The sequence below is a fragment of the Thamnophis sirtalis genome, unplaced genomic scaffold (genome assembly GCF_051295495.1).
Source record: "Thamnophis sirtalis isolate CommonGarterSnake01/CBP01778 unplaced genomic scaffold, rThaSir2_p1.2 scaffold_6, whole genome shotgun sequence".
Lineage (NCBI taxonomy): Eukaryota > Metazoa > Chordata > Lepidosauria > Squamata > Natricidae > Thamnophis > Thamnophis sirtalis.
Genome location: NW_028261386.1, coordinates 42,828,641 through 42,835,861, shown reverse-complemented (window position 1 = coordinate 42,835,861; position 7,221 = coordinate 42,828,641). Strand labels below are relative to the sequence as shown.

General features: G+C 38.1%; 1 long non-coding RNA gene across 1 annotated transcript; it reads right to left on the bottom strand.

Moving 5' to 3' along the window:
- Positions 1 to 1,519: 1,519 nt before the first annotated feature.
- LOC106541020 (uncharacterized) lies at positions 1,520 to 2,545 on the bottom strand. The gene is made up of 2 exons (XR_001312933.2): positions 2,343 to 2,545; positions 1,520 to 2,215 (listed from the first exon to the last, which is right to left on the bottom strand). It is a non-coding gene; the product is annotated as an uncharacterized LOC106541020 (long non-coding RNA).
- Between the last annotated feature and the right edge of the window lie 4,676 nt (positions 2,546 to 7,221).

Sequence of the window (7,221 nt, the reverse complement as noted above, 5' to 3'; positions counted from 1 at the left end):
TCCATTAGTCATTTCCATTTATAATTGGACTGATGCCCATTTTCTCTTCTGAACTATACAGTTCTGTTTAGCTGGTATGTCTATAACTGATGCAAATATATTGGGAACAGATTTAAATGCTAAAATCTTCTTTATATGCATAATTAATCCAAATACACTCAAAGTATTGTAAGTATGCAAGAAACCTTTGAGTCTATTTGTATTGGTTGTGTTTATACTGTGATCCAATATTTGAGAAACTGCTCAGATACAAATATAGAGAAGAGTAGAAAGAAAAATAAAATATATCATTTCTTTTTCTTTTATTTTTAAGTATGATTTCAGGAATGATAGATGCATGCTAATGGAATTAAATGAGGCAAGGTTTAAAGAGCTTTCTATCAAATGACTAAAACAATGACTGTTAGAATAATTTATTCAATTTGTGATGAAGACAGCATCTAATATTTTGCAAATTACTAATAATTACTGTTTTGCGTATGCATCCCAGGTTAGTCAGAGGTTTTGCTGGTTTTTTTATTACCTGTCAAAGGATTCTGTTTATCAGATCATTTCACAGCATTGTGTTTTAGTCAAAAGTTATTCTCCAAGGCTGAACTGATGATGCTAAGGGCTGAAGACAGTTGGATCCCCCTCCTGCCCTGCTAGGAAGCTTGCTATACTGTTAATCTATTACTGGTCCCTAAAGAGGGGCCTCTCCTATCAGTTTGAAAGCATGTAAATGCAAGTAGATAAATAAGTGCCACTTCGGGGGGGGGGGGGGAGCAGATTGCTGCATTCCCTGGACCTTGGTCTTAGCTAGGAAACAGAGATGAGCACAGTCCCTTAAAGATGGACAAGACTTTCTCTCCTTTGAGGCAAAATATTTTAACTGAATCCCTTCAAAATACACACATATGCTGTCCCTGCTCTCAAAATAGCCATGCAACATGCAGGGTCAGACAGAGAACAGTGTCAGATCAAACCATATCCCTCTGAAAGAAATGTTTTGAGTAGTCAAAATTTCATGCTTTGTTGTATTATGTCCGCTAGAGGTCATAGCAAAAGTCATTCCATCTATTCCTTTAAGCGCACATTGATTTTCTGAGATGGGAAAGGCCTGCTCCCAAGGTTTTCAATTAATTTTATTCCCTCAAATTTCCTTATTCCTTTCCCAGAAAACCTCCGTTTGCTCAATGAATTTGGGTCTAGATATTTTTTTTAATAAAATGGCTTTTCAAGTAGTTTTATAGATCAGTGAATGGTGAGTTGATATTTTACCTAGTATCTAGTTTCTTTTATTGCTAACATTAAACTGAACTCAGCAACAGCTGTAATGCCCTTATATTCTACCTGTTTGGAGGGAACAAAATGTCAATTATTGACAACATTTGATAGTTTTCCTCCCAGTTTTGGGGGAAGGTTTATTAAAGTAGTCTCCAATACTTTTTGGGGAATAGATCTTCAGTAAAGACTTTCCCATGTTTTTCTAGCCTAATATTCATTTCACCTTTTTGGAAAAAAAAATCGGTATTTAAAAAAAAATCTGTATATAAATAGGGATACTTGTTTATCCAATATAATTGTCTACACTCAAGTACTTTAGTTTATACACACACCTAGTACTTCTTTTGGGGATCTTATCAATTGTTCTAGCATGTCTATCAGCCTGAATTCTTTATTATGTATTCCTTGTCCAGAAGTTTCTTCATTTTATCAGTTGCTGCTAAGATGCAGTGTTTGTAATCCTTGTTTAGGCATTCTGATACTTTTCTTGTTCTAGTTATGTCATTTATAATAGCTTCATTAGTTTGATGAGCTCTATGAGTGTTCGATATTTGATTCGTAAGTTGCATCAGATCTGTTATTTTGCCAGCTCTTTTCATTAGCAACCTAATTACACATCTTTTTTTTTGTTTTTAAGGTAAATTGTCTGTCTTCTTTTTTATACTTAGTGGTTTAAATGTGCATTATTATCTTGTCCTGCCAGATGACCCATCAGCCATGGTAACAAAGATCTGTGTATAAGGAAGAGAACCAGTATGAATACATTGCTGTTCATGCCAGACCACAGGTTTTGGTGTTCATTTTCACATGTTCATATTCAAATTCTGAATGTCATTTCATCAAAGCAGTTTTAATTCAGGCAAATGCCCTAGGCAGGTATGAAGCAGAGCCAGCAGCAGACAAAGTCCTTTTGCATTTATTATTGCATAACGATCTTGCAATTTTCTTTCTGTGGGTATAAAAATGAAATCCGGGTAAGAAAATCAGCTGTTGAATCAGCATCAAAAGAAAAGTAAAGTTTACCTAACAAACATTACTATAAAATAAAAGAGGAGGTGAAACCTCGGTTATCTTACCTTGGACGTTAGCATGCCTCCCAGCATACTTCTCTCGGCTGATTGCCTATTTCTAAAGAAGTTTCAGCCTCAGTCCATTAAGGCTATGCTTGCAAGTCCCTTGAATAAAGTTAAACACAACAATGACATCAATCATAGACTTAATTGGAAATACTTCTAACATTATGTACAATCTCTTTTTTTAATGTTTTTTTTTTATAAATCCAGAGTCCATAACCATATACTTTGAATTGGGAACCAGTAACAAACTTCTTAAGGGACACTGTGCTTCAGTGGCTCAGACGCTGAGCTTGTCGATCAGAAGGTAGGCAGTTCGGCGGCTTGAATCCCTAGTGCCATATAATGGAGTGAGCTCCTGTTACTTGTCCCAGCTTCTGCCAACCCAGCAGTTTGAAAGCACATAAAAATGCAAGTAGAAAAATAGGAACCACCTTTGGTGGGAAGGTAACAGTGTTCTGTGCACCTTCGGTGTTTAATCATGCTGAACACGACCACAGAGATGTCTTCAGACAGCACTGGCTCTTCGGCTTTGAAACGGAGATGAGCACCACCCCTTAGAGTTGGGAATGACTAGCACATATGTGCAAGGGGAACCTTTACCTTTACCTTAATAGTAAACTTCTTATAAGGGTACCCTGGCTGACTGGTCTGTCATCAAATGGCAAGTTGACTCTCATCTATTTTTTCTTCCTAATTATGAATGTTCCATGCACCTAAAGCAATGTTTCTCAACCTTGATGATTTTAAGATCCATGGACATCAACTCCCAGAATTCAAAAATGGGAGCAGCATTACCTGGGAACAAGAGATATGAAAAGATTGTATACAGATGTGATTTGATTTCTCAAGAAGTAGTGAATAAGCAACTCATGACAAGCACTAATTTATACCTGTATTTAAATAACGATCAGGCACACTGAGTCAAATTTGTACAGCATAGTATCTTTTAAAATATATTTTACATACGGGAATCCAAAGATAGAATCATGGAGTTGGAAATGACTTAAGAGGTCATCAAGCCAACCCTCCTGCACACTGCATGATTCAGTATACCATCCCTCATAGCCTTACCTTCTGGAGCAAAGAAGAATAAGTCTAAACCTTCTACAATGAGACTGTCCTACCGATATTTGAAGACAATTATGAAGTTACTTTTGATAAGATAGGTGGCTATATAAATCAGATGCTACCTGTGTTTCCCCAAAAATACGACCTACTCAGAAAGAAAGTCCTAGCTTGATTTTGAAACGTAGCTCAATATAAGCTCTAACCGCACCAAATAAGCCCTAATTAGGACCCTACCCACTCCAGGGTACACAGGTAAACATTAAGCTAGGATGGGGATGGGGGATGGAGCAGCCCTACTACTTACCTTCGGATAGTTGTAGTCAGGCCTCACACACCACGGCCCATTTCTTTTCCTGCAGCTGGTAAGTCTTTCCTGAAGGCCTCTGTAGCCAATAACAGAACTCCAGATTGATCTGGAGCTATTATTGGCTGCAGAGGCCTTCAGGAAGGCCTTGCTGGCTTTGCTGGAAGAAGAAGTTCCTGAAGTCCCCTGATAGTGAAAAAAAAAGTCAAGGGCAATGTGCACAAGTGAGGTGAGTCAGTGGACGACATTCCCACCCTGAAAATAAGACCTGTTGCCTTTTTTGGTGGAAAAAAATAAAAGACAGGTTCGTATTTTCGGGGAAACATGGTATTAGAAACCTCTCCTAACTTTGTGTCATTTGCAACTTTGGTAAGCATTCCTTCAACTTTATACTCTATATCATTGATAAAAATATTGAACAGTAATCAGGTCCAGGACAGAGAACCCACTTGAGATGTTTCTCCAGGTAGATTTTACACTACTTATAACCAGGGGTGAAATACTCTGAAGTCTGCTACAGGTTTGCTGGGCATGCACACGCACAACACAGGTGCTAAGGATTTCCTGCTGGTGAATATAAATCATGCAGCACAGCTGATTGTTGAACAGCTGATCGTCAGAACTTTTTAAAAACCATTTTTTTTACTATCTATTCAGGTGAACCAGTTGTTCAAAAATGCTTGAAAAAGTTTTAGAAAAGTTCTGATGATCAGCTGTGCGACAATCAGCTGTGCTGCACAATCATCAGCACTTTTTAAAAACTTTTTAAAGCATTTTTCTACTACTGGTTCTCCAGAACTGGTAGCTTAAAAATGCTGTAAAAAGTTAAAAAAAAAAAGTTCCAACGATCAGCTGTGTGACAATCAGCTGTACCATGTGATTTCTAGCAAATATAAATCACATAACACAGCTGACTACTGGTTCAGATGAACTGGTAGCATTTTTTTTACTACGACTTCAGGCAAACTGGCCCAAACTGGTACAATTTCATCCCTGCTTATAACTACCCTTTGAGTATCATCCTTGAGGCAATTGTGAAATTGTCCAATCTATATTTGACTATTGTCTTAATAGGGATTACATGAGAGACTTTGTCAAAAGCTTTGATAAAGCAAAGGTATTCTATTAGTTACAAGGTGGTTATTATGTGTAGGTAACCTACAGTTAAATTTCAGTCAAAGACTGGTGTCTATGGAGGTTCTCAGTCATCCAGGTCATAGTTGTCCCAAAGGTATTTTTTCAAGAGGCAACTGGGTTTTCAGTTGTCTCTTGAAAAAGCACCTCTGGGACATCTGAGATTGGTGGAAATATAATAATTCAAATCCTAAGCAAGGGTATAAGAATTATTATTATCATTGAAATGCATATATCACCTTAAAAAAAACCTCTGGATATTTGAAACCTAAGCATAAAGAATTAGATGTGAAAGGCAAGTTTAGGAAACAAGGTTCTGAATTACCTACAGAAAGACATCAAGAAGACATGCAAGACAGTTCTGTATGGGTGAGCCTTTCAGAAAATGGAAATAGTACAAATGATGCTTTCTACCCCCAAAAAAGATAGCAATAGCAATTGAACTTAGACTTACATACCACTTCATAGGGCTTTATAGCACTCTTTAAGCAGTTTACAGTGTCAGCATATTGCCACCAATAATCTGGGTTCTCATTTTACTGATTTTGGAAGGATGAAAGAATTAGTCAATCTTGAGTCAGGATCAAACTCTTGGCTGTGGACAGAGTTTGCCTACAATACTGCATTCTAACCAGTCACCGCAGGTCACAAGAAAGGATATTGTATCTCTTAAATGATGGGGAGGGGAATTATACGGGAGAAGACATTTCTTGAAAAGTAAAAGAAGTTGATTAAAGTGACTGAACTGCATGAGGATATTCCTTACTTTTCCTCTGTTTGTAAACGTAGTTTGCATTTGTGAAGGCATCTGGGTGCTTGGCTGGATTTCAGCAGATTCAATTCTTCCATTTTCATGCAACAGCCTTTTGCCAAAATCAATTCACCGTATTACATTTTTGGCTTCTTTTGATCTCTTTTTTATCCAACCCCCACAAACACCTTTTTACAGTTCACTCTCATTCCAGAAAAACTAAAATGCTTCAATTCTAGCCAGAAATGGATTTTAAACTTCTTTTTGGAAAGAGCTTTGAAGCTTTTTGGCAGCATTCCTCCTTCTTCCCTGCCCCACAGCCAACCCTTTAATGTCTGCAGTCAACAAGTGAGAATGTTCAGGGCAGGAACTCTTAGAAAATATCCATCATATCTCTGAATGGCTCATCTGCATCCATTCAAAGCAGCCTGGCCTCTGTAGAGATTTACCTAAGTTTTTTCCATCTACATGATGTTCCATATTAATAAAATTACTACAAAGAAACACTATCAATACTAGAAATTCCCTGCAAGGGAATCTATAACACACAATAGGATTCCCTATGCCACCAGGCTTCAAATTTTGGCCTTGGACAATCTTGAACTGCGCCGCCTATGATATGATATAAGCACAGTGTACAAAATTATCTGTTACAATGTCTTACCTGTCAATAACTTCTTCAGCTTCAATTTCAATAATACATGGGTAAACAATCGATACAAATTCAAAGTAAACCATTCCAAACTCGATTGCAGAAAATATGACTTCAGCAACAGAGTGGTCAATGCCTGGAATGCTCTACCTGACTCTATTGTTACCGTATTTTTCAAGTATAAGATGCACCAAGGTTTTGAAGAGGCAAATAAAAAAAAAAGAGTAGGTAGGTAGATAGAAGGATAGAGAGGGAGAGAAAGAGAGAGTAATACAGTAGGTAGGGGGAGAGAGAGAGAGTAGTTATGTAGGTAGGTAGATAAAGAAAAATGAAGAGCCTTGGAGGGGCTTGCAGAGTGCTCCTGGAGGGTGGGGGGCAAAAACGAGCAAAAAATGGCTCGCTTTTTACAAAAACGGGCCTGTTTTTTTGTCAAAAAAATTGCATCCATAACCTTACGGAGGCTTATAGAGTGCTGCTGCGGGCTGGGGGGCAAAAAACGGTCCATTTTTTTCTCATTTCTGCCTCCCCAGCACCCAGGAGCTCTCTGAAAGCCTCCATAAGGGTGTGCATGGTCATTTTGGTGAAGGGGCGGGGCTTCAGGAGGCAAAAAATGTTGTTTTTGGTGTATAAGACCCACACAGATTTTCAGCCTCTTTTTTGAGGAAAAAAGGTGCGTCTTATACTCCAAAAAATACGGTACATCGTCTAATCCTCACAGCTTCAACCTTAAACTGTCTACCGTGGACCTCACCCCATTCCTAAGAGGTCCGTAAAGGGGGCATGCATAAATGCACCAGCGTGTCTACCGTTGCTGTCCTACTGTACCCATTTATTTATATTCATTTCTTTCATTCATGTCCAAAATTATGTGCTACAACGTCCTACCTGTCAATGACTACTTCAGCTTCAACCGCAATAATACAGGAGCACACAATAGATAAAAACAAGGTAAACCATACCAAACTCAATT